Below are 26,892 nucleotides of genomic sequence, written 5' to 3'. Positions count from 1 at the left end.
AAATAACCCGGGCGTCATTTTATGATAAAGTGACGCGGGCATCATTTTACAATAAAGTGACCCGGCCGTCATTTTATGATAAAGTGACGCGGGCGTCATTTTACAATAAATTGACCCGGGCGTCATTTTATGATAAAGTGACGCGGGCATCATTTTACAATAAAATAACCCGGGCGTCATTTTATGATAAAATGACGCGGGCGTTATTTTATGATAAAGTGACGCCGGCGTCATTTTACAATAAATTGACCCGGGCGTCATTTTATGATAAAATGACGCGGGCGTCATTTTACAATAAAGTGACCCGGGCGTCATTTTATGATAAAATGACCCGGGCGTCATTTTATGATAAAATGGCGTCATTTTACAATAAAGTGACCCAGGCGTCATTTTATGATAAAATGACGTGGGCGTCATTTTATGATAAATTGACCCGGGCGTCATTTTATGATAAAGTGACGCGGGCGTCATTTTATGATAAAGTGACGCCGGCGTCATTTTACAATAAATTGACCCGGGCGTCATTTTATGATAAAGTGATGCGGGCGTCATTTTATGATAAAGTGACGCGGGCGTCATTTTATGATAAAGTGACGCGGGCATCATTTTACAATAAAATAACCCGGGCGTCATTTTATGATAAAATGACGCGGGCGTCATTTTATGATAAAGTGACGCCGGCGTCATTTTACAATAAATTGACCCGGGCGTCATTTTATGATAAAGTGATGCGGGCGTCATTTTATGATAAAGTGACGCGGGCGTCATTTTATGATAAAGTGACGCGGGCATCATTTTACAATAAAATAACCCGGGCGTCATTTTATGATAAAATGACGCGGGCGTCATTTTATGATAAAGTGACGCCGGCGTCGTTTTACAATAAATTGACCCGGGCGTCATTTTATGATAAAGTGACGCGGGCGTCATTTTACAATAAAGTGACCCGGGCGTCATTTTACAATAAAGTGACCCAGGCGTCATTTTATGATAAAATGACGTGGGCGTCATTTTATGATAAAGTGACGCCGGCGTCATTTTATGATAAAGTGACGCCGGCGTCATTTTACAATAAATTGACCCGGGCGTCATTTTATGATAAAATGACCCGGGCGTCATTTTATGATAAAATGACGCGGGCGTCATTTTACAATAAAGTGACCCAGGCGTCATTTTATGATAAAATGACGTGGGCGTCATTTTATGATAAAGTGACGCCGGCGTCATTTTACAATAAATTGACCCATGCGTCATTTTATGATAAAGTGACGCGGGCGTTATTTTATGATAAAGTGACGCCGGCGTCATTTTACAATAAATTGACCCGGGCGTCATTTTATGATAAAATGACGCGGGCGTCATTTTACATTAAAGTGACCCGGGCGTCATTTTATGATAAAATGACGTGGGCGTCATTTTATGATAAAATGACGCGGGCGTCATTTTACAATAAAGTGACCCAGGCGTCATTTTATGATAAAATGACGTGGGCGTCATGCTATGATAAAGTGACGCCGGCGTCATTTTACAATAAATTGACCCGGGCGTCATTTTATGATAAAGTGACGCGGGCGTCATTTTACAATAAAATAACCCGGGCGTCATTTTATGATAAAATGACGCGGGCGTTATTTTATGAAAAAGTGACGCCGGCGTCATTTTACAATAAATTGACCCGGGCGTCATTTTATGATAAAATGACGCGGGCGTCATTTTACAATAAAGTGACCCGGGCGTCATTTTATGATAAAATGACCCGGGCGTCATTTTATGATAAAATGGCGTCATTTTACAATAAAGTGACCCAGGCGTCATTTTATGATAAAATGACGTGGGCGTCATTTTATGATAAAGTGACGCCGGCGTCATTTTACAATAAATTGACCCGGGCGTCATTTTATGATAAAGTGACGCGGGCGTCATTTTATGATAAAGTGACGCGGGCGTCATTTTATGATAAAGTGACGCCGGCGTCATTTTACAATAAATTGACCCGGGCGTCATTTTATGATAAAGTGACGCGGGCGTCATTTTATGATAAAGTGACGCCGGCGTCATTTTACAATAAATTGACCCGGGCGTCATTTTATGATAAAGTGATGCGGGCGTCATTTTATGATAAAGTGACGCGGGCGTCATTTTATGATAAAGTGACGCTGGCATCATTTTACAATAAAATAACCCGGGCGTCATTTTATGATAAAGTGACGCGGGCGTCATTTTATGATAAAGTGACGCCGGCGTCATTTTACAATAAATTGACCCGGGCGTCATTTTATGATAAAGTGATGCGGGCGTCATTTTATGATAAAGTGACGCCGGCGTCATTTTACAATAAATTGACCCGGGCGTCATTTTATGATAAAGTGATGCGGGCGTCATTTTATGATAAAGTGACGCGGGCGTCATTTTATGATAAAGTGACGCTGGCATCATTTTACAATAAAATAACCCGGGCGTCATTTTATGATAAAGTGACGCGGGCGTCATTTTATGATAAAGTGACGCCGGCGTCATTTTATGATAAAGTGACGCTGGCATCATTTTACAATAAAATAACCCGGGCGTCATTTTATGATAAAGTGACGCGGGCGTCATTTTATGATAAAGTGACGCGGGCGTCATTTTATGATAAAGTGACGCTGGCATCATTTTACAATAAAATAACCCGGGCGTCATTTTATGATAAAGTGACGCGGGCGTCATTTTATGATAAAGTGACGCGGGCGTCATTTTATGATAAAGTGACGCCGGCGTCATTTTACAATAAATTGACCCGGGCGTCATTTTATGGTAAAGTGATGCGGGCGTCATTTTATGATAAAGTGACGCCGGCGTCATTTTACAAGAAATTGACCCGGGCGTCATTTTATGATAAAGTGATGCGGGCGTCATTTTATGATAAAGTGACGCGGGCGTCATTTTATGATAAAGTGACGCTGGCATCATTTTACAATAAAATAACCCGGGCGTCATTTTATGATAAAGTGACGCGGGCGTCATTTTATGATAAAGTGACGCGGGCGTCATTTTATGATAAAGTGACGCGGGCGTCATTTTATGATAAAGTGACGCCGGCGTCATTTTACAATAAATTGACCCGGGCGTCATTTTATGATAAAGTGATGCGGGCGTCATTTTATGATAAAGTGACGCCGGCGTCATTTTACAATAAATTGACCCGGGCGTCATTTTATGATAAAGTGATGCGGGCGTCATTTTATGATAAAGTGACGCGGGCGTCATTTTATGATAAAGTGACGCTGGCATCATTTTACAATAAAATAACCCGGGCGTCATTTTATGATAAAGTGACGCGGGCGTCATTTTATGATAAAGTGACGCGGGCGTCATTTTATGATAAAGTGACGCTGGCATCATTTTACAATAAAATAACCCGGGCGTCATTTTATGATAAAATGACGCGGGCGTCATTTTATGATAAAATGACGCGGGCGTCATTTTATGATAAAGTGACGCCGGCGTCATTTTACAATAAATTGACCCGGGCGTCATTTTATGATAAAGTGATGCGGGCGTCATTTTATGATAAAGTGACGCGGGCGTCATTTTATGATAAAGTGACGCTGGCATCATTTTACAATAAAATAACCCGGGCGTCATTTTATGATAAAGTGATGCGGGCGTCATTTTATGATAAAGTGACGCCGGCGTCATTTTACAATAAATTGACCCGGGCGTCATTTTATGATAAAGTGATGCGGGCGTCATTTTATGATAAAGTGACGCGGGCGTCATTTTATGATAAAGTGACGCGGGCATCATTTTACAATAAAATAACCCGGGCGTCATTTTATGATAAAATGACGCGGGCGTCATTTTATGATAAAGTGACGCCGGCGTCATTTTACAATAAATTGACCCGGGCGTCATTTTATGATAAAGTGACGCGGGCATCATTTTACAATAAAATAACCCGGGCGTCATTTTATGATAAAATGACGCGGGCGTCATTTTATGATAAAGTGACGCCGGCGTCATTTTACAATAAATTGATCCGGGCGTCATTTTATGATAAAGTGATGCGGGCGTCATTTTATGATAAAGTGACGCGGGCGTCATTTTATGATAAAGTGACGCGGGCATCATTTTACAATAAAATAACCCGGGCGTCATTTTATGATAAAATGACGCGGGCGTCATTTTATGATAAAGTGACGCCGGCGTCATTTTACAATAAATTGACCCGGGCGTCATTTTATGATAAAGTGACGCGGGCGTCATTTTACAATAAAGTGACCCGGGCGTCATTTTATGATAAAATGACCCGGGCGTCATTTTATGATAAAATGACGCGGGCGTCATTTTACAATAAAGTGACCCAGGCGTCATTTTATGATAAAATGACGTGGGCGTCATTTTACGATAAAGTGACGCCGGCGTCATTTTACAATAAATTGACCCGGGCGTCATTTTATGATAAAATGACCCGGGCGTCATTTTATGATAAAATGACGCGGGCGTAATTTTACAATAAAGTGACCCAGGCGTCATTTTATGATAAAATGACGTGGGCGTCATTTTATGATAAAGTGACGCCGGCGTCATTTTACAATAAATTGACCCATGCGTCATTTTATGATAAAGTGACGCGGGCGTTATTTTATGATAAAGTGACGCCGCACAGTGTGTCGTCCCCTTATGATAAATCACTTTTTTTTTGTTAAAAATTAATATTTTTGCTATGAAAATATAATTTAGAAGTGTCAACTCATATGAAAACATATTTATCTTACAAAATAACCCAGGTTATGTATTCAAAATAAGCTCCGAAACATGAGTACCTCGGAAAACGAAAATATTTTGAGGAATTTATGGGAATCTTTGAGAGTATATATTTCAAGTTTGGTAATTGTTTGAAAAATTTTGTTAATGCTATTTTGTTTATTTGAGTGTTGTTGTAAAACGTATAACAAAAAAAAATTAAATTTATAAAATTATATATGAGTTATTAAAATTTCTTTGATAAATGGCCAAAAAAAAAAAATTTAATTTTTAAACTTAATTTAAAAAAATACTTATTAAATCATATCGATAATTTTTTTATATTATTTTGCCATAGGCCTGTACTTAATATTGGCAAAGTTTGGTCTGCTTCTGTTTGCGATTACCAGAGATATTCACATTTATGTGCTACGAGTCAAGTACTCAAAATAATTCATTTTTTGAGAAACATCTTCAAGGGGATCACAAAAATGAAAAAATCGATGTTTTTAATAATTTTTAGCCATACACAAGTAACAAAAAGCTGTTTATGTAATTAAAAATATTTTAAATATTGTTTTCAACAAGAAAAAAATTATATTTTTCTGCATACTAGATCTTTAATATAATTACTTGACCCGGCCACGCTCTACTGTGTATTATAGCGTATTTACCAACCTCGCCGATATAAGAATTTACGAAAATGCAAATAAAACGTTATTTCAAAATTTGAAAGCGATTGACAAAAAACTATTCGAGATTTGCTATGAAACGCAAATAAACATACAATTTTTTTGTATAGAGAAGATAAACAAAACAAGTTGACTTCAACTTAAGATTTCTCAAGGTAGAAAAAAGATATTGAAAAGATTTAAACGGGCTTTAAAAGAAAACATTTAGTTCTTTTAGAAACTGTCACAAATTTATTTAAAATAAATCACCACTTTCAAGAACATAACCTCAAAAACTGTTAAAAAACGACATTTCAGATTTTCTAACGGGAATATTTCAAAAACGTGATATGATAGAATTTTTCTGAGTTCGGATTCGAGTTCAGCACACCAAAAACCTTACGAAAAGTATATTTTTGTTTATATATAAAAAAAAATTAATTTTGCTCACAAGTGGCTTCTTCAATAAATGTTAATTTCATAAATTATACTAAAAAAAAAGTAATAGGTTGTTTAATTTGTTAATTTGTAATTTTTTTTTCTATTCCTGCCATAAAAACACAAAAAAAGATATTAAAACTCCAAAAACTTAGCTGCAAGTATTTATGATAAACTTTTGTATGGACTCGACACACTGTGCGCCGGCGTCATTTTACAATAAATTGACCCGGGCGTCATTTTATGATAAAATGACGCGGGCGTCATTTTACAATAAAGTGACCCGGGCGTCATTTTATGATAAAATGACCCGGGCGTCATTTTATGATAAAATGACGCGGGCGTCATTTTACAATAAAGTGACCCAGGCGTCATTTTATGATAAAATGACGTGGGCGTCATTTTATGATAAAGTGGCGCCGGCGTCATTTTACAATAAATTGACCCGGGCGTCATTTTATGATAAAGTGACGCGGGCGTCATTTTATGATAAAGTGACGCGGGCATCATTTTATGATAAAATGACGCGGGCGTTATTTTATGATAAAGTGACGCCGGCGTCATTTTACAATAAATTGACCCGGGCGTCATTTTATGATAAAATGACGCGGGCGTCATTTTACAATAAAGTGACCCGGGCGTCATTTTATGATAAAATGACCCGGGCGATAAAATGACGCGGGCGTCATTTTACAATAAAGTGACCCAGGCGTCATTTTATGATAAAATGACGCGGGCGTCATTTTATGATAAAGTGACGCCGGCGTCATTTTACAATAAATTGACCCGGGCGTCATTTTATGATAAAATGACGTGGGCGTCATTTTATGATAAAATGACGTGGGCGTCATTTTATGATAAAGTGACGCCGGCGTCATTTTACAATAAATTGACCCGGGCGTTATTTTATGATAAAGTGATGCGGGCGTCATTTTATGATAAAGTGACGCGGGCGTCATTTTATGATAAAGTGACGCGGGCATCATTTTACAATAAAATAACCCGGGCGTCATTTTATGATAAAATGACGCGGGCGTCATTTTATGATAAAGTGACGCCGGCGTCATTTTACAATAAATTGACCCGGGCGTCATTTTATGATAAAGTGACGCGGGCGTCATTTTACAATAAAGCACATAACATTGATCAAAAATGTTAAAATAGTATGGATTTCCAGGGTTTTATCTGTATAGGGTACCTACCTGCTTTGGGAGTATTTGTATGTAAATTTTTTTGAAAATGTTGCTTCAGTGTGCTTTATGAAATAAACTGAATTAATTTTAAGGTTTTGTCTTTACCTATTGAGTTTTTGAAGTTATACTTCTTATGGGAGGGTGGGTATGAAAATTTACTTTTTGACAAGAATGTCAAAGGGATTATGACGCGATCACCCTGGGTAGCAGGGCTGTCGTTTCACCTTTAGAGTAGGAAGTACTTTAGTATTTAAAAATGCAGTACGCCGCAGTACGGCAAACATAAAACACACAACACGTTGCAAGTTACATGTTTCATGTGGCAAGTTGCATGTGGCAAGTTGTATGTGGCAAGTTGCATGTGGCAAGTTGCATGTGGCAAGTTGTATGTGGCAAGTTGCGTGGGGCAAGTTGCATGTGGCAAGCTGCATGTGGCAAGTTGCGTGTAGCAAGTTGCATGTGGCAAGTTACATGCGGCAAGTTGTATGTGGCAAGTTGCATGTGGTAATTTCCATGTGGCAAGTTGCCAGGGTTGCAAAAAGCTCACATTTCAGCTCAGCTCACAGCTCAGCTCAAATTTGAACTAGGTACCATAGCTCAGCTCATTTGAGCTGAGCTGGAAATGAGCTGAGCTGAAAGTGAGCGCCCCAACTTCCAACGCCTATATCTCGGAATTTTGAAGAAAATGAAAAAAATTTTTTGATGCCAAAAGGTAGCGGGAACTCTAACCTACATTTGGGTACAACTCTCATCCCTGTAGGTATACGTGTTCTCAAACCGGGAGAACTTAAAAGTAAAAAAAAATAGGCACGATTCTGAAAAAATAGGCATGATGTGGCGGTTTAACATGGAAGTCGATTTTTTAAAAATCTGACAATGTGCAAAGCGTAGGCCCATGACACAAGCTATCATTTGGCATCACTCCCAAAAATTGCTCTCAAGCGGTTTAGCTTCAAGGAGCGTTCAAAGATTCGGGGATTTTTCGAAAAAAAATTTTACCCCAACTTTCAAACGCGATTTTCTCGGAATTTAAAAAAAAAAATCGAAAAACCGGATTATACCACTATCGGGTAGCTGAGAATATAAGCTTTCATATGGCACCACTCCCCTGTTGATCTAGGATCAAAGCGCTCAGCTCCCAGAAGTTTTTTCGCTCCCCCAACTTCCAACGCCTATGTCTCGGAATTTTGAAGAAAATGAAAAAAAAAAAAATGTTTTGATGCCAAAAGGTAGCGGAGACTCTAACCTACATTTGGGTACATTTCTCATCCCTGTAGGTCCACGTGTTCTCAAACCGGGAGAACTAAAAAGTAAAAAAAAAATAGGCACGATTCTGAAAAAATAGGCATGATGTGGCGGTTTAACATGGAAGTCGATTTTTTAAAAAATCTGACAATGTGCAAAGCGTAGGCCCATGACACAAGCTATCATTTGGCATCACTCCCAAAAATTGCTCTTAAGCAGTTTAGCTTCCAGGAGCGTTCAAAGATTGGGGGATTTTTCGAAGAAAAAAAAATTTGCCCCAACTTTCAAACGTGATTTTCTCGGAATTTTGAAAAAAGTCAAAAACCGGATTGTTAATTTCACAGAATAAATTGAAAACTACATACACGCAAGGAGGATGAAAGAATTAATTTATTGTTCACTTGATAAAAATGTAAAAAAACGAAGTGTGGATTAATTAATTTAATAATAGAAATTAAAAATATCAAACGAAATTCATTTACATAATACTGAATGAGAAGTATAACTTCAGTCGCGTGTACAATGTACATGTGTACACACACTCTTTTTTTTTTTACAAGAACTACTTTTTATTTGCTCTACAGAAACATATTTTTTGCAAGGATTTAGTAATTAAAAAATATTATATTAAATTAAGCTAAGAATAGAGTTGGATGGAGAAGCTTGTTGGTAAAAGCCAAAATCTACAGCGTATTGTAGTATTTTAATATGTATTCATTAAATGATGATGATTGAATAATGTGATAATAATGACATCTTTTTTTGAACTAGCAATTATGGGGCTCTCAGTTTTTTTTAAATGTATTATATCAAAATCTAATGCACGTTGAATTTTTGATGTAAGACTTACAAACAATGATTGGGCCGAACGAACTAGCTCTTTTGTAAAAAAATGTTTTAAATACCTAAGCTTTTTAAAATGTACATAAAAGAGATTTTTTTTAAATTTTTGGTTAAAATTTTAAAATAATATACAATTTTTTAAAAATTACTCGTCTTTAAGTAGTTTTGACCTCCAAACAAAGCATGCCATTAAATTTATTGCACAGAAAAAATCTTTTAGAAATTTTTTTTTTGTAATGACAGTAAAAACAAAATACTTCCAAAAAATTCATTGATCCGTTAAAAGAAAAAAATATAAAATAAAACAAAAAACATTTTAGTTAAAAACAAAAATCCATAAATATTGTTTTTTTTATATTTTTCTTATTTTAAACATTAAGACATATAAAACAGTTTTATACAAAAATTTAAGTTGAAATCAGTCACATCATTGACGAAAAAGTCAGAAACCAAGAAAACAGTTCAATAGCAGGTATCGATAATAACGATCCAAAAAAATATTTTTTTTATAACTTTTAGAGAATCTTTTTTGACGTATTATACTTTTTATCAAGTTAAAACCATTAGATCCCTTAAAAAAAGAACAACCTTCGACTTTGAGTTTTCTGCCTACTTTCATTATATCAAAATCATGGTTTGAATTTGTACTCATTCTATTGAAAATTGTGATTCATTTTTTGCTTCGTTACTTTTAAAATAAATTGCCTTTTCTGCATTGTCTCCAGTCAAGGCCCTTGCATGTCGGGGGCCCCGGAGCACCGCCTCACTTGCCCCAATGGTGTGTACGCCCCTGCCAGCTATTACAAAATTGTGAAAAATAGGCTGTCACAAACAATTTATTAAGCCACAAACGATTTTATTGGTAAATACGAAATATGTAAACAATTTTCAATCGAATGAATCAAACATTAGATAAGGTTCCCCGTAAGAGTTTAGATGAAAGATGGTAGAAGCAGACTTATTTTGATTAATAAATTAAAAATTCAAACTCCATTTCCTATCTTTGAAGTAGAAACCACCTTAGTTTATGCTTACAAATAATCTTGTATGCTTGTATACATTGCGAAATGTTGCTCACCTCAAAATATAAAAAATCATTTCAGCATCATGAATTCTATGCTTAGTCTGCCCATATTGATAAACAAAATTAAAGTATGGTGAAATTCAATTAGTTTTTCTTTTTTTTTCTCAAAAACAAAGTTGTCACAAACGATTTTATTGATATATTCAGGAGTCACAAACGATGTCTGATCGAATGAGTATAAAAAAGTCTATACTATTTCAGTTTAAGAAAACAAAATGGCTAACTGGAACTTTTTTTTAAAATTTGTTAATAACAAAAAACTAGCGAGTCACAAAACTTTTCATTACTGTCACGAACAGTCACAAACGAATCACAAACGATTGGCATACAAAAATTCAAAAAGTTAATTTTTTAAAAATCTGGGAGCAGCTCTTATATTAGGCTATACGTCGGGGTTATCTTCTCAATGACTTTTTGTTCGTATCATAAACAGACAAAAGAATTTTCGTCGCTTCTGTTTCAATACCAGTGAACGCATCACTGACAGCTCACTTTGTTATAAAAATTTTGTCAATATTATAAACAAAAGCTTAGATTTTCAATGAAATTTGAATAAAAGTACTGCCAAACTCTTTTAAAAAACAAATAAAAAAAACTAAGAAAAAAGTTGCGCATACACCATGGTGTACAGATAAATTAATAATTCTTTCTGAGCTAATTTTCGTGGTTCGGCAAAAATTAAAAATAAAATATATTATAACGAGATAAAAATATCTATCTAGTAGATATTGTTTTTAAGTATGAAATTCGTATCTTTATTTTCGACTTCCAAAAAGGAGGAGGTATTGTATTTTTTTTTTTTTTTTTTGTTACCTCATTACTTTGGACTGAGTGAACCAATTTTAATAATTCTTTTTGTATTGGAAAGCTGGTGGATGTCATGTGGTCCCATTTGCAATTTCGTTCAGTTCGGACCATAGGAACTATTAGAAAAACCATAAAACCCAGTTTTAGCCATGGAAGTCGGTTTTGTTATCGGGCGTTCTTGTCCCCATTTGGAGGCAGAACCGTTTTTTGTTAGGTACGTGTTTTCAAAACGTAGGTATCATCTTTTGTTCAGTATTTTTAATTTTTTTTTATTTTAATTGAGTAAATCATGTTTTTTGTATTGGTTTTTTAGCTAGTCAAACATTAAAAGACGGGAGGGGGTGGGGGGTGTTGCCCCGTTTATTCTCCGGTTTTTGAAAAAAAAAAAAAAATAATTTTCCTATTTGACATTAAATAAAAAAATTATTTTAAGACACATAAAAACAACGTTTCAATAAATAAAAAAAATGATTTAAAAAAAAAATTTAAATAAAATCATCAAAAAATATGTTTTTTTATTTTATTTATTAATAATTTTACGGTTACAATAATGCATTTTTGTAAAAAAAGATCCTTAAAAACCGATGAATCGCTTACGAATTAGTTAAAAGTAAAGAAAACAGTTCTATGACAGGAAACATAAATAACGGTTCAAAAAATGTTTTTTTTCTAACATACATACAAATTTATAAAAATTGTTAAAGCCATTATTAAGTAAAAAAATTTTTTAAATTTTTTTATGGAAAGTACCGTGAATTTTTACTCTAAAAATTAAATTTCAATTTTGGCTCTAGGTTAGGATAACTTTTAAAAGTCATAATTCATAAATAACAAGTTCTGTAGTTAAGGCTTCACTTCAAGATACAGACTGGTCAGACAAACAAAATTGTGGGACCCCACTAATGTTGCATTCTCTATCGTCATAATGTCATTTCTGATTGTCATCTCGAGGAGATTTTTTTATGAATTCGCTAGTAAAAAGTTGAACAAAAAGTTACGTATACGCCCTGTTGTACATAAATCTATATAAAAAAATCAATATAAAAAACTAGTCTATGGTCGAATCGGCTAAGGTGATAATTGATAAGTGACAGTCAAATTGCATAATTTTGTTGTTGTTTTACTGGTTTTACAGCATAGAAAAAAGATCAATTTGACTGTCAACTATCAAATACCACCTTAGCAGATTCGGCCGAATTTTGTTTTGTATAAAAAAATTCATTGGGCTCTTCTTGTTATTTGCATTCAATTTTTCTAATGCATTGATTAAAACAAAAATATATTGAAGATGGTAAAAGATGAAAAGTTTAAAAATAATTAAACACAATTAAAACTTTTTTAAATACAATAATTACTTCACTCATTCCAAAAACCCCATCGAAAACAACATAACTGACCCAAAAACCAAATTTCTTGTTATTATGTTTCCACTGTCCATCACCCGCAAATTTTATTATATGGTCACCAATCAAAGTCAAAACAACATTCTTTTCCTCTCTTAAAAAAAAAAAAAACAAATTCTAGACAAGCTTGTCAGCATACCAAAAGTAATTTCTCAAAACAAACATCACCCAAAAAATCAAATTCTTCACTTATCATGCGCGGTACAATGGTTAGGTAAGTCTAAGTACAAATTTTATGGTTGGTATAAGTAACCTTAAAGAATTTCGAAACAAATTTATATATCTAACGTTTGCTTTGGGAAAAACACATACCCGGGCCGACCTACTGCGTCGCCTGGTGGCTCTGCAAGAGTATATACTCACATTTTAATGTGAATGTCCGTTGCAGATTATGTCGCCGGTATATATGAAAATTTCAAAAGAAAATTCCGTGGGCGGATGTGCGCGATATTCATATGAAAAGAGCGTATAATTAATAACCGACAACGTGCGACCATCCATACAAATTAACCATGATATTCTAGCACTCAGCACCTTCTTTTGAGAAAAAAGAAGAAGAAGAAAAAGTAAAAACAAAACACTGACACAGGCCTAGTCTGGTCCCACTTAGCCCGGCTTATATTGTACAGTGGGATTTTTTGCACTAAATGTTGGCCAAAAATCAAATCAGAAAATATTTTCTAACCTTTTGATAGGGTCTCGAGTCTGATTGTAGACAAAAATTAGAACTTTTTTCATTTTTGTCCAGATTTTTATGTCAATAACTCCACTGTGACAAGTTTTTTACAATATTGATCGCTCACACAAAATTGTCCGCGACAGGTGATTTGTCTGCTTGACTCGACACAACACATTCAACACATTCATTCATTGACTCGACACCAATGCGCACTATACCACACAGTATGGGTGGGCTTCGGTTTCGGTCTTACGGGCCATCAGCGTAGCGGTACCGTTCCCTCTTCGAATTTGTGACGGTTTTCGAGGAAGCTTTATGTGTACCTTTTATTCCAAAAGTGGTGCGTAGATCAAGCATCATAACATGAATTGAGTCATTGTTGGTGGTGTGTTGGATGGCCAAAAAAGTTCACTGAACCACGATAGATTGATGGAGACCACTTTACGGATCTAACCAGCGAGGGATCTAAGAGAGCGAGGGAGACAGCAAAGCGGTTTGTTCGCGGAAAAGTGGCTATGTGCATGTTAAGTGCAGAAGAGCAGTCACGCGTCTTATTGTTGGTGTTTTTGTTGTTGTTGGCTTTTTTGTGTTTGTTTGGCCAAAGATGGATTACACCGAGGTGGGGCTTTTTGAGGCGCATTTTTCGCAAACGTAAAGTAAAGTTTTGACGCGCTATAGAATGGCAACAAGTGAAGATTGCCTGAGTCTATATGTTGTGTGCTGAAGGAAACACGAAATACGGAAACACGTCCCTCCATATCGACATCATCGAAGTATCGTTGTTGTTTTATTCTTCATCGTCGTAGTCGTGTCGTCCGTTCACTGTCACATGGCCCAGAGGAATAATAGGCCAAGTTAAATCATCGCGTCGACAAAGTAAATTGTGGTTAGTTGCCAATTGCATAAGTGCAGTAGTTGTTGGGATAAAGTTGCAACACGAAAAAAAAAATAAAATACCAAAATGGGTAGGGTACGCAGGCTATACATGAATGAAGAGGTCTACCGTCATCACTTAATAAGAGAATGTAAATTTGATAAGGTTATGGCGTAATGTCATGGTCAGTAAAGAAATAATAAATATTGCTGAAAGACATGCAAATTAAAGGTTCATATAAACATTATTTGTGGTGTGTTTTTTTTTTTCAGAAAATAGGGTAAATATTTTTAACCTTTCATATCTCATTGAAGTCAATTTTGAATTAGTTATATTTATAAACTAATAAGATGATATTCTTGAAAAAAAAAAAAACAAACATTCGATCTTGCAAAACGGGTAGTAACGGGGGATGAGTGGTTTTTTATTAATCTTTAAAACATTTGCGTTGTCAAAAAACTCCCGCCAACTTTAACTTCAAGCCAAAAGAACATGACTTCCACTAGCTTGAAGTTTAAGTGGCACTTACATTAACTACAAAAAGGCATTTAAACCCACTCTGCGCATTTAAACCCTATATGCACAAATTTAGATAATTTTATTTTATCGACATTGACAGAAAGTTGCCTTAAAAACATTAAATATATAAGTTGTCACTTTCACACAAGAAAAATAAAACGCATGAACTTTCTTTTACTTTTTCAATACTCTTACAAGTAACATAAATTAAAACATTCATTGTATTAAAATTAAGTGAATGTACCTACATGAAAAAAAATCAAAGAAGAAACAGAAACTTAAATGAATTTGAACTCCAAAAAAGTTTGCAATTTGATTTTTTTTACTAGAAGCATTTTAAAAAATTCTAAAGTCGCTAACTAGCTTTAACTATTTAAAAAAAAAAATAGTTTTGTACAAATAATTTTTATGAAAAAAATTTGTTTCTTTTTTTTTTAAGTTGGTATATGTTTGCGTGGTTATCAATCAACATCTAACAACTACATTTCTAAAAGCCTCAATTTTGAAATATAAAAAAATAAAATAAAATAATTGTTTAAAAAAAAATCCTAAAATTTATTTTGCCATAATTGTATTTATGTATATTAAAACTATGAAAATGCTTCTGTTATGGGAATTACTAGTGACCTTTTAAAATGGTATATACATATTTGAAAAACAGGCTCCAGATCAATAAATAGAGATTACTTATGTAGGAGAAGTGGGAACAAGACCACCTATGGGGGCAAACCGGTTTTCGTACTATGTTGTATGGTAAAAAGTAAAATTGGCAACACTTGCAGTATAAAATAGGTGCTCTTTGGTACGATCGATCACGTCTGTAAGTTTTAGCAATTTCGGTTAAGACCCCGAAGAGTTACGGTAAATTTTGTGATTTTTCATCAAATTGTTATCGTTCATGTGAAAAGTCAGTTGTATTTTTGACACTGAAGTAATTAAAATTTTTAACTTTTCCTTTTTTTTTATAGTACAAAGTGAATATTAAAAAGTATTTTCTGCGAAAGAAGGAGTCATAAAGATAAATTTAAAAAAATAAAATAATACAGAACAGCAAATATGATATAACTGGGGCAAGACCGCCCATGGGCGAAATTGAAAGGTCTGGTAGCTTAAACAAAGTGAAAAAGAAGTTCACCGTTAAATCTTCCAAAGAGCTTAGCAGCAGGCGCCAAACAATACTGTAATTGATGATTCTGATGAAGAGGACTTTGCAGATTGTATTTGTACCTTCTATCTGCAACTGTTTTCTTGATCCAATCCAAAGTATTGTTGGATTAAATGCAAAATATGTACCAAAAGGTACCAAAAAGCTTGTGCTGGAGTGAGAACTAATGAAAATATAGCATAATTGTTTTATTATTACAAATAGGCTGCATTTAAAAGAATAGAAACGGTCTTTCTACCAACAAAATTTGATAGGGTGGTCTTACCCCCATGTGGGGGCAAGACGGTTTTTTGTTTGATGTTTTTTCAAAACGTATTATCTTTTGTTCAGTTTTTTTTTATATAATAACTTAATGGATAAAAACTTTATTCTATTTAAAAGATGTTTTTTTATTGGTTTTTAAGACAGTCAAACACTAAGGGGGCTGTCTTGCCCCCACTTCTCCTATAGCTAAATATTCAATAAATTCTACTAAAATATTTAGTGATGGTGCCATATTAAAGGGGCACGAGGGTTTTAAGCCCCTCCCCCCCCCCGCTCTTTAACATGATTACCTGGTTTTTCATGTGAAGCGGCTCTGTAAATATTTTATCACAAGATTATTTGTAGAGTAACCTTATTCATCACCAGACTGTGCATCAAATTTGGTAGTTTTTAGTTTTGATACAAATATTTATAATAATATTTAAAATAATAATGGACACGAACTCAAAAGTTGTCAAAAAAAAAAAATAATGTCAAAAAATAACCGAATTTCTAAGTCATTGTTGGTTTGAGTTCTAATTATGTATTTAAGTCCTTAAAGCTCATAAAATTTCGCATAAGTGAAACCATGAATTAGTTTTTTGAGAATGGTTCAAATTTCGTCAGCTTCGTTGAGGTGAATTTTGCCCGAGGTGAATTCATCCAATTTTTGTACATTTTTTAAAATCGAATTTTTAGAAAATTTCTTAACATTACTCTTGAAGGAAATTGAACGTTCTACAAAAAAGGAATTGTACACTTTTTTAGTTTATCTAACCGTTTAAGGGCCAATTTTTCAATAGTCAGTTAAACAGTCAGTTAGTACTTATTCCTAAGGATAGAGAAAAAATCAATTTTTCAACAGGCAGATATAGCTTATTCCTAAGAATAAATCTATCTGCTTCTTTCAGAGACGAATAAAATTATTCTAAGGAATAATCTCAATAAAAATATTGTGTCAGTTGTCAAAGCTGTTTTGAAAGAATTTTGAAAAAAATACAGTGGAAAACAAGAAAACAAAAACAATCATGAATAAAAATGACGTTTAATTTTAAATATTTTTGAATTTGACAATTTTTTTTTTGTTATTCTGTAGAATAAATTATTCTTGATTGAAAAATTTAATGTTTTTATCTGATTGTTTATGAGCCTAATAACTTTATTTGTCGAACAGTTAACTGACTGTTTATTAGAAAATTTGTTTTTGTTCTTAATTTTGTAACAAATTGAAAAATTATAATAAATCAAATGGACAAGACATATTTGAGGTCCAAAAATTGAGAAAATCTTAAAAAATTTGTTTTTGTTCTTAATTTTGTAACAAATTGAAAAATTATAATAAATCAAATGGACAAGACATATATATTCTTGTAGGAAACTGATTGCTCCACAAAAAAAGTCTTGTATACTTTTTTCATAAATCTAACCATTTGAAAGATATTCGAGGTCAACCCTAAAAAAAATTATAAAAATCATTTTTTACGTTTCAAAATTTTTTAATTTACTGAAAAGTCATTATTATCAAATTAGCAAGATGTGTTCTTGTAGAAGCTAAAACGTTCTACTACAAAGTATTTTTAATTGTTTAGAAGATATTCGTATCCAATTGATTTCAATAGTTTTTTTTATGACCAGTATTCATTGCGATTTGGATACGAAAATTTTCTAAAAGGTTGAAGCAATGAACTTAAAGCCAGAACTTTTTTGTTGAACGTTTAAGCCCCTTCATATTTTGTCCAATCTGCTACATTAACTTATTAGTCCCCGGAAATGTTGCCGATGCGTTACTTTATGGTCGCATTTTGACCCTTTTTCTTGCCTTCTTTTTACTGGCTATTTTTAACCATTTTGAAAAATACTGGGACTATTTTTCTCTGTAACCCCTTTTCTTGCTACCTTTTAAAATTTACTAGCAACACTGGCCCCCGAAATTCATTGAGCTGTGACCTAAATAATACCATAGGAAACAATAATAGTGAAAACCCGAAATCGTAATCCCGATATATCTATGTACTGTACATACCTGTTCCAATCCGGAAAAATTATATTAAATGAAAAATTTCGCATCTTTCGAAATTTTGTTTATAGGGGATTTTAGGTTTAAAATGCTTAAATATTTCCCAAATATACCTATTGATTTTGTATGCCAATGCTCACATAAAAAGCATACAAAAACTGGAGCCATTGGATTTGTTGTTTTAGTTATTCTGCGATTTCTTACAACCGCTGTCAGCAACTGCTTCTTTTTTCTCTCTTCCTGATTAACACACTAGTTTCTTTGTTAAACAGGCCAAGGCCAGTTATGTTATAATTATAAGTGTCATAAAGTTAAAAATAAAAAACCTTTAAAAATCTACATGTTGCAAGTGACATTTAGTGAACTTCACTTCACATTAACATAAATTCCTACATACGCATCTTTTTATCTAATAAATTCTTCTCATAATTAAATAATGACCATTAGAAGATTGTAACTACCTCAATTTATTTTGCAGTTTTCTTAACAAAAATTAATCAACTTCATGAACACTTTATATGCCAGTTTTAAATAATTTCCCCTTATCAAACATGTTCGATCTAAAAAAAAGAGTAACATAAAGTTTGAATAAAAAACTGTTATATTGAGTGTGTTTACCTTTTCTTAACCAGTTAACAGTAACAATACAAATTTAGTAGAGTCGTGCTCTGTGGTAGAAACCACAAGAAATCGAAACAGCCACAGTTCATCAAACCCGCAATGTAAACTCCATAAGATTGAAACCAACACACGTTTAATCGAGCGATGCAGTATAACAACAAAAAAAAAGTTCCCAATTTAGAGGCAGAGAGAGACTTGCTCCGTTTTCAATTGCTTCCAGAATCCAGTCAGTAACCATGTCCATGTACATTGGATTTGGATTCAGATTCTATGACCATCGTCGCCATCGTCGTCGTTGTGTCGACCCACACACTCTAGATTCTATCCTGCAAGCTGCAACTACAAGAATTGCACTCCTTGCAGCACATTACAATGCAATGTTTTGCACTCTTTTTTTATTTTTTTAATTTTTTCGTTTCCCTTTTTATATTCTCCTTAAACCAAATGAAATTATTTTTTTTTTTTTCATCTTTACTTCTTCTTGTTCATGTTTTTTTTCGTTTTTGTTTTCTTTTGTAGTTTTATTTTCCCGGGTGCAACTGGCGTTGTAGCCAAAAACCGGCTTTTTAAATACTCTCAAGTCTCTCAAACTCACAAACACCCCCAATATGTGGTGTGCCTTCGATGGTCGTCGTCGTCGTCGTATAAACCAATTTCGATTCAACTGGATTTAACACTCATACAAGTGCAAAATGGCCAAGAATAATAGAAGCAGAAAAAAATTAAAGAAAAACCGATAGAAGAGGAAAACATGAAGAGAATAAAAGAGAATAAAATTCAAACAACTACAAAAAACAATCCAACTTGTGGGCTTTAAAAGATAGGAGTTTGTGTGTTTGGACTGTGTATAGTTGGGGACTATAGCAACTTGAGGATTTTTGTGTAGTGAAGTTGTGTTGTGGAGTTCCCCTGCTGATTGAAATCGAAACACAAACAATCGCCCACCTCCTCAAATTGTTGGGTTTAGTGGAGACTTTTTGTGTGTTAGTTGGAGTTGCCATTGGACTGACTTGAAAGTATTGGTAGTTTTCTTTAGGGAGTGTAAATAAGTTTGCATGAATGTTTTTTCAGTTTTATTACATTAAGATGAATAAATTACCAAACTAGTTAAACTGTTTCAAAGTTTTTACTAGCGAAGGTTATAATTTGTCACCAATTTCTTTAATTAAACTTAATCGGTCACTCTGGCGTATGAGTTTTATTTTACTCAAAAAACATTTCTTTTTCTATCGCTTATTCAATAAAGTGAGCCTTTGCTGAAATTTATTGATGTTAAAAAAATACTTTTAGTTTAATAAATTTGAATTCTTGATCTTAAAAAGAGCATCAAAAATTTTTTCTCCTTTCATGCACTTTATTATTCTGTATTTTCACCAAAATAAGCGTTAACACACGTTAAAGCTATTAAACAGAAAAAATAATTGCATTGCAGACAAATTTTTTTTTTTTGTTAATTGACTTTTTTTGGAACTTTATACAGCATTACGTGTGTTAAATTTAATCAAAATCGTTAGAGCGGTTTTCGAGAAAACTGCAATAACTCGAAAATTTTGTATGGGAGCTATACGTTCTAAGCGAGATATTAAAAAACAACCTTGGAAATTACGAAAAAAAAAATCTATACCAAATTTCAAGAAAATCCGTTCACCCGTTTAGGCTGTAGCTACTTGTACAGATGGACGCACAGATGCACAGACCGACGGACGTCATGACGAAACCCACTTTTTTGGACTTCTCTATCATCGCAATGTTAGTATTGATTAAAACCTCGAAATTTTTTTTTAACACGAAACCAATACTTGCCCTATTGAGCAAGTAAAAAGGTATTCATAAGGTCTCGCTATCTGAGGTCAATCCGGTAAAGCCCATTAGTGGATCATTAGTGAAAATAAGGTACAAGTAAGGTGAGTTACAATAACTTCGAAAACGTGATCATAATAACACCATATAAGAAGAAACTTACAAATGGTCACTGTGGTGTATGCGTAATATTTTTTTTTTTATTGGTAAAAATTAACTGTTTTTTTTTTTCAGGCGACAAAATAATAAAACAGTTTGGCTCTTTTTGTACACTCACTGTTATGGACAATGAATAAAAGTTTTCTTGTTAGGATGACATTTGGAAAACGTTCATCAGTTTCTGGAGAGTAGGGCATAATATCGATTTCATATGAACAAAATTTAGTCAGTATGTATGATTTTTTTCGGTTCCTTTGTTCATCCTTCTCTTCATCGAACACCAGCTGATATGGATTGTTGGTGTCGCGAAAAATTTAAGTAACTAAAATAGAATATCTTCTAAGGTTTTACAAGTAGGTACGCCAAATCTGCTTCTCTAATAATTAGCTCTGAATTTTGAAATGATTTTTTTGATATGAAAATACTTTTGATTGACTTTTAAGTAATATGATTTTTGGTTTAGGTTTGTCTAGAAATAACCAGCTTTGACCTAGAATAACGAGGATTAATAAAAGAGAGAGCCATCAGTAACTGAAAAAAAAAACATCATCTTATTTATCCAGATATAGAAGAAGGATACAAAACAAGAAATCACACCATCAAATTTAATTTTATTACGGAACTAAAATTAGTTAAAATTTCTGGTGTAATTATAGTGAATTTGAAGTTGTCCAACAAAATTTCACACAGCAACCATTAGAAACTATCGAAAAAGTTCTAAAAAAAAGTGCTTATTTTATCTAATTGACTTAGGTAGTATACTTAAAAGTAATCATTCTTTAAAAAAAATTAATATAAAGAAAAAGAAATTACCAATAATTTATGCCGTGTTGATTTTTTCTTGTATGACTTGCGGTTTTTTTTTCAACGCTCTTTTATATGAAAGCCATAATTGGTACAAAAAAATGCATAACACAAAAATAAAGTTGGAAATTTTCTCTTCTTTTATTCTACACATTATTTTTATTTTTGTAAAGTAAGACTACTTTTCAAAAAATAGCATTTTTTTACTTTTTCCTTAATTTGTCATGGTTTCCATGAAAAATTTTATTGGATACTTTCAGATTCAATTTCAACATCAAAAAAAAAAAAAAAAAAAAAAAAAAATGATGTAAATCACTATAAACAAATTAAACCAGAACTGTCTTCTTTAAGTTCAAATTGATTTGACTATAGATCTAAATTCACAGTCAAAATTAAATTTATAATATTTAAATAAGTAAAACGACTTAAACCCATAACTTAATGTATTTATTGACACTTTAGAATAGGTTGCAAAATGTGTAGGAGGAGGATACTTGATACATCACAGATCCCCAAATTGATGAAATAAAAAAACTTAAATGTTAAAACTTGTCAAATAGCACGCCGTATTTTAATGGGTCACTGTGGCGTATGTGTAATATTTTTTTTATTGGAATCTTATGGATATTTACTTGTGTAGTTTTTTTGTTTTGTTTTTTAATTGTCCTCTAATGTGCTGACCATGGTGACATGTCCTAAAATTCTCTGTGCAGTGATTAGTTGAATTGCATTACAAATACCGGACCGAAAATTCTTTGTATGATGTTTAAAGTTGAAATAGCAAGAAGTTTAAATACTTAAATATTTCTAGATATAATATCATTCAACAAAAGCAATAGAGCAAGATCCCAGGGCCGCCAGACATTACTTATTTTCTCAAGAAAAAAATGTATGGAATTACGTAGTGCTAGGACATACTATTAGTGTATGGATACTGGTTATCTTGTGCCGACGGCCATTTTACCACTAACAGGTGCTAAAGGTACGAAAAATACGTAGTTACTTTTCTTATTTTCTCAAGGCTGATTTTTATATATGATACTCAGGGAACTAATACATTAATTTTTGTAAGCTGCCAGACCCATCGGATGGGCCTAACACCTTGCCAGACACGCATTTTAGTATACGGGAAAGTTAGATTTTATTATATGGAGGTCTGGGAAAAAATTTATAACACATTTTGACTTCAGGACTCGAAAGAGTATCAAGACACGAGTCGAAAACCACATTTTGAACAATCGCATCTAGAGTCATTTGGCCGCCATTTTGTTTTTTTAATAAAAACTTCAATTTTTCACATAACTCATGTATTTTTGAATCTACAGAAAAAAAATGTATTGCAAACTTGAAGATAATTTAATTTACTACAATATATCTTAAACTACTTTTTTCGATTATACCTTCGGTTTAAGAGTTAGGGTGGTTTTTTTTTTGAAACCATATTTTTGTCATATCTCTTTTATTTGCGCTTTTTTGAAAATTAACTTGAAGTAAAAGTTGTAGATCTTTTTATTACCTTCAATTATTACATTAACGGTTTTTCGATTTGACAGTCCGTTTTTGATCTGTAGGAAAAAAACTTCAAAAAGTTTGCAATTTTTTAATATAGGAAAAATGTTTACAGGGTAATTTGCATTAGATGTAACAACAATCTAGGCGTGTAGGTTGCACTCAGACAAGAACAAAATCGTATAACTAACACTGCCAGACCCACTCCGACAGCCATTTTTTTTGCCAGACACCTTAAAGCTTTGAAAAAAATAGTTGAACTTTACTTATTTTCTCAAGCTTCATTTTTATATATGATACTCAGGGAACTATCATATATAAAAATCAGCCTTGAGAAAATAAGAAAAGTAACTACGTATTTTTCGTACCTTTAGCACCTGTTAGTGGTAAAATGGCCGTCGGCACAAGATAACCAGTATCCATACACTAACAGTATGTCCTAGCACTACGTAATTCCATACATTTTTTTCTTGAGAAAATAAGTAATGTCTGGCGGCCCTGGGATCTTGGACTACAAATCTACAAATTTTCATACAATTTTTGTTTTCCTCTCAGCTCAGATACACCCTGGATTTTGAAAAATACCAATTAAAAAAAAAAACAGAGCCACAAAAATTACGGATTTTAACTTCTTTGCGCATTCTGAACATATAGTAACCCAGCAAACAATATCTCTTCTATAAAGCTTTACAGGAGCTGCATTAACACCTGTAAAGCTTTATAGAAGCAAATTTGTTAGTCGGGAAGCCCCCAACGAATCTGTACAAAAAGTATATATGCTGTGCTGCTTGGTGTAGTGAATGAAAATAAAAACTCTGATATTTCTTAAAATACTAATTTGAAAAAAATATAAAACTGCATCTCAACCAAAAGAATTAGAGTATCAAAGAATATTAAAATTTGTTTCAAGGCCAGTTTTCGTACAAAATTTCTTGTCTAGAAAGTTTTTTACATTTTTTTAATTTTGTTCGTATTTTCATTTTTTTGTATCTACTTACTCCTTCAAAATTGGTTTGCAAAATATTTTTTTGACTGAAAATTGCTTTAAAAAATTTTAGTACGTTTGTGTTTGATTTAAATTTGAGCCAAAGCTAGTTTTTCTTCCTAAAAGTAACATTTACAAAAAAGATATGTATATTCCGGTCTTTAGGCTTTTCTTTAAGGGTCTTGTATTTCCATCTTCCCTAAGTACAAGGTACATATGTACTCTACCTACCTTTACTGTATGCAACAAGTAAATAAAAAAAAAAACAAGAAAACCTTATTATAACACTTGAAACTTCTTCCGTTCTTGAATTTAGCTACATTGCAAGCAAGCAAGTTCCAACAGCTTGCTGCTGCAGCTAGTTCTTGTTCCACGATGGACCTGTGTATACTGTATATATGTCCCATAACCATATCATGGAGATTATTGGAAACCGGTGTTGTTGTTTGGTCACCCAAACCAATGAAGTCAACATCTGTGATTCGCACTTAATGATGATGATAATGATGCTGATGATGATGAAGATGATGATGGGCGATTATACACAGGGCCACCACAACTATTTTTTTTTTTTTTTCTTTTCAATCCTTTTTCGATTTGAAAATTCCTTCTTTATACTTTACTATCCTTCTTATACTTTTTCTATTTCCATTATTTTTTCATAGTATTTGTAGCTAAGGACTGAAAATGAGGAGAATCGCAGAAATAAAAAAAGTCTCCACACAAAATATCCATTTAACACATTGCCGTTAGTTGGTTGCGATATGTCTTGTCTACGAATATAATAGATACAAAAAGTATCTATGCAACTGGTTAAAAAACTCACTTCTGCTGGTTTCTAAAGATACTTTTTATGTTTTTTCTGCTATTGCTCTTGCACTCTACATCAGCAGCAGCAGTCTTCTCTACACATGACTCTTCTATAGTATCCAAAATCCATCCATTCTATCCTACACTACTAGTTGTGTCAGCCAAGTCGATTGGGGCCTAACTCAGTCGAGCTTTTCCATTCGTCGGATGTGTACGCGTTCCGTTGGATACCTACACAGTAAAAATAAAGACCGGATAGTCTTCTTATTATAGTCAAGTCAAATCTCTCTTCTCAAGTCAAAGTTAGTTCTTGAATTTCTTATAGATACGAACGATATACGAGTTTATAAGAATCTATCTTTTTTTTTTTGTAAAAAGATACTTTTTGTATCTCATAAATACTCGTAGTTTGGAGCCATATAGAATATTACAAAGAATTTTCAACGGTATCCAATTACAAATATATGCAAGTGTGATTTGATAGATATTGTATCTTTTTATTAAATCTTAAATAAATAAAAAGTATATTATTGTGCTCTTGAAGATTTATAAATCTTTTTTTCTTCATCTTAAAAAAAAAAAAAAAATAAAAAAATTGTGTGAGCGGAAAACATCTCACTTGATATAAACCGGTTAAAAAATAAAACAACAACAACAAATAAAATAAAAATAAAATTAATTGATCAAGTCGAGCTTGAGTTAAGTTTGAGTCCAGTGAGTCGTGCCTCTGCTCTCGTTCAAGGAGAAAGAAATTATACTTACTTACTTTTTTTTTGTTTTTGTATTTTTGCTCTTCCATTCCAACTAACTAACCATCCATTCATCCGTATTAAATCGTGTTGGTGGCTCTGCTGGCCTTCCTTGCAATATCTCGATTTTCTGTGACTGTGACGAGAGAGAATTAAAAAAAAAAAAAAAATTTATAAAAAAAAAAAATTTTTATAAAAAAAAATTTTTTTTTTGTTAAATTAAATAAATAATAAATAAACAAAAATTAATTTTGTGTGTGTTTTCTTCTTCTGTATTATTCAACGTTGATTCGCATAGTCTCGAATAACGTATGAAGTGTGGAGATGAGATAAAAAAAAATTAGCACTCAAATTCAACTCAGTGAAAAAGCAAAAAAAAAAAAAGATACAAAAATTCGAAATAAAAATAAAAGAAGAAAAAAAAAAAAGTTAACGGAAAGTCCGAAGATCGAGAGAAAGAACGAATCGAAATAAAAAGATACAAAAAAAAAAAAAAAAAAAAAATAAATAAGATTGTCAAAATCGGTCACCTAAATTTTTTTTGGTTTTGGCCCCAAATTATTATCACCGTTAAAGACATAAATAAATCGTCAGAAAAGAGCTATCGTTTTTCCAAACCATTGACGACGAGTGTGCCCTGACCATTATACTTTTTTTTCTTGAAGGTAGGTAGTAGCTGATTTTTTTTGAAGATGATGAGATGAAGATGTAAACATGACTTTCAATTTATTATATGAATTAATCTGGTTGATTTGATTTTTATTTGGTCAAATTAAATGATTCGTGCCGAAAAAAAAAATTAAAAAAAAATTGTTTGTATTTTTGTTTGTTCAAGAAAAATATTTATTTATTTACTTTTTGGGCTTGCGGGTTTATAATGGAAGCTAAATGACGTGCGGAAGCATGGATTTAAACTTCATCTCGAATTGTTTATATATTTTTTTATTTTTTTTTTTTGTGAACTGGATGAATAAATAATAATAAAAATGCAACTTTGTGTGTAGGAAGTCGTTTATTCTTATGTATGCCTAAATGGAAGAGAGGGAGTAGTTTTTTTTTTTTTTATTATGTCTTACTTAATTTTTTTTGTTAAACGTATACAGTATGACAGTTAGATTTATTTGCATATCAAGTTGTAAGAAAAAAAATAAAATAAAATAGTAATTTGAATAGAATGCGGGAGTGTTGTTTTTTTTTTTTATAAGTGACACATTTTTAGGAGCTTGTTTTAATTTGTTGCTTTATTTTTATTTTTATTCATATATCAATTCAAGTTATATTTTAAAGTTCAACAAATAAATAATTTTTATTAAGTGTTGTTAAAAATAGTTTACTTTAAAACCGGTGCATAGGTAACTTTTTTTTTATTAAAAAAAAAAAAATAAATTATTTGTTTGTTATTCAAAAGGTTGAAGAAAGAGTAAAAATATTTTTTTTTAAATTATAATAGATAAAAATTTTACAAAAAAACTTTAATTTTGTATATTAAAATGCTGATGTTTCAATTTTTTTAAATTCAAAAATACATATTCTTTTTTTTATTTTAAAA

The 26,892-nt window shown here is 32.7% G+C and overlaps 3 protein-coding genes across 3 annotated transcripts in view; 2 read left to right on the top strand and 1 right to left on the bottom strand.

Moving 5' to 3' along the window:
* LOC129907352 (UPF0605 protein CG18335) overlaps positions 1-26,892 on the bottom strand; it is a 205,488-nt gene that overhangs the window by 161,499 nt on the left and 17,097 nt on the right. The gene's annotated exons all lie outside the window — the stretch shown is intronic.
* The window catches only part of LOC129907356 (proteasome inhibitor PI31 subunit), a 313,952-nt gene continuing 297,931 nt past the window's right edge, over positions 10,872-26,892 (top strand). The window contains exon 1 of the mRNA XM_055983514.1: positions 10,872-10,887. The gene's annotated coding sequence lies outside the window, so the exon portion shown is untranslated. The remainder of the gene's footprint in view (positions 10,888-26,892) is intronic.
* Positions 24,696-26,892, top strand: part of LOC129907335 (putative uncharacterized protein DDB_G0277255) — a 206,187-nt gene continuing 203,990 nt past the window's right edge. Inside the window, exon 1 of the mRNA XM_055983482.1 lies at positions 24,696-26,008. The gene's annotated coding sequence lies outside the window, so the exon portion shown is untranslated. The remainder of the gene's footprint in view (positions 26,009-26,892) is intronic.

This window comes from Episyrphus balteatus, chromosome 1 (genome assembly GCF_945859705.1).
Source record: "Episyrphus balteatus chromosome 1, idEpiBalt1.1, whole genome shotgun sequence".
In the NCBI taxonomy this organism is placed as follows: Eukaryota; Metazoa; Arthropoda; class Insecta; order Diptera; family Syrphidae; genus Episyrphus; species Episyrphus balteatus.
The sequence above is the reverse complement of the archived record's forward strand: the minus strand, read 5'-3'. Positions and strand labels throughout refer to the sequence as shown.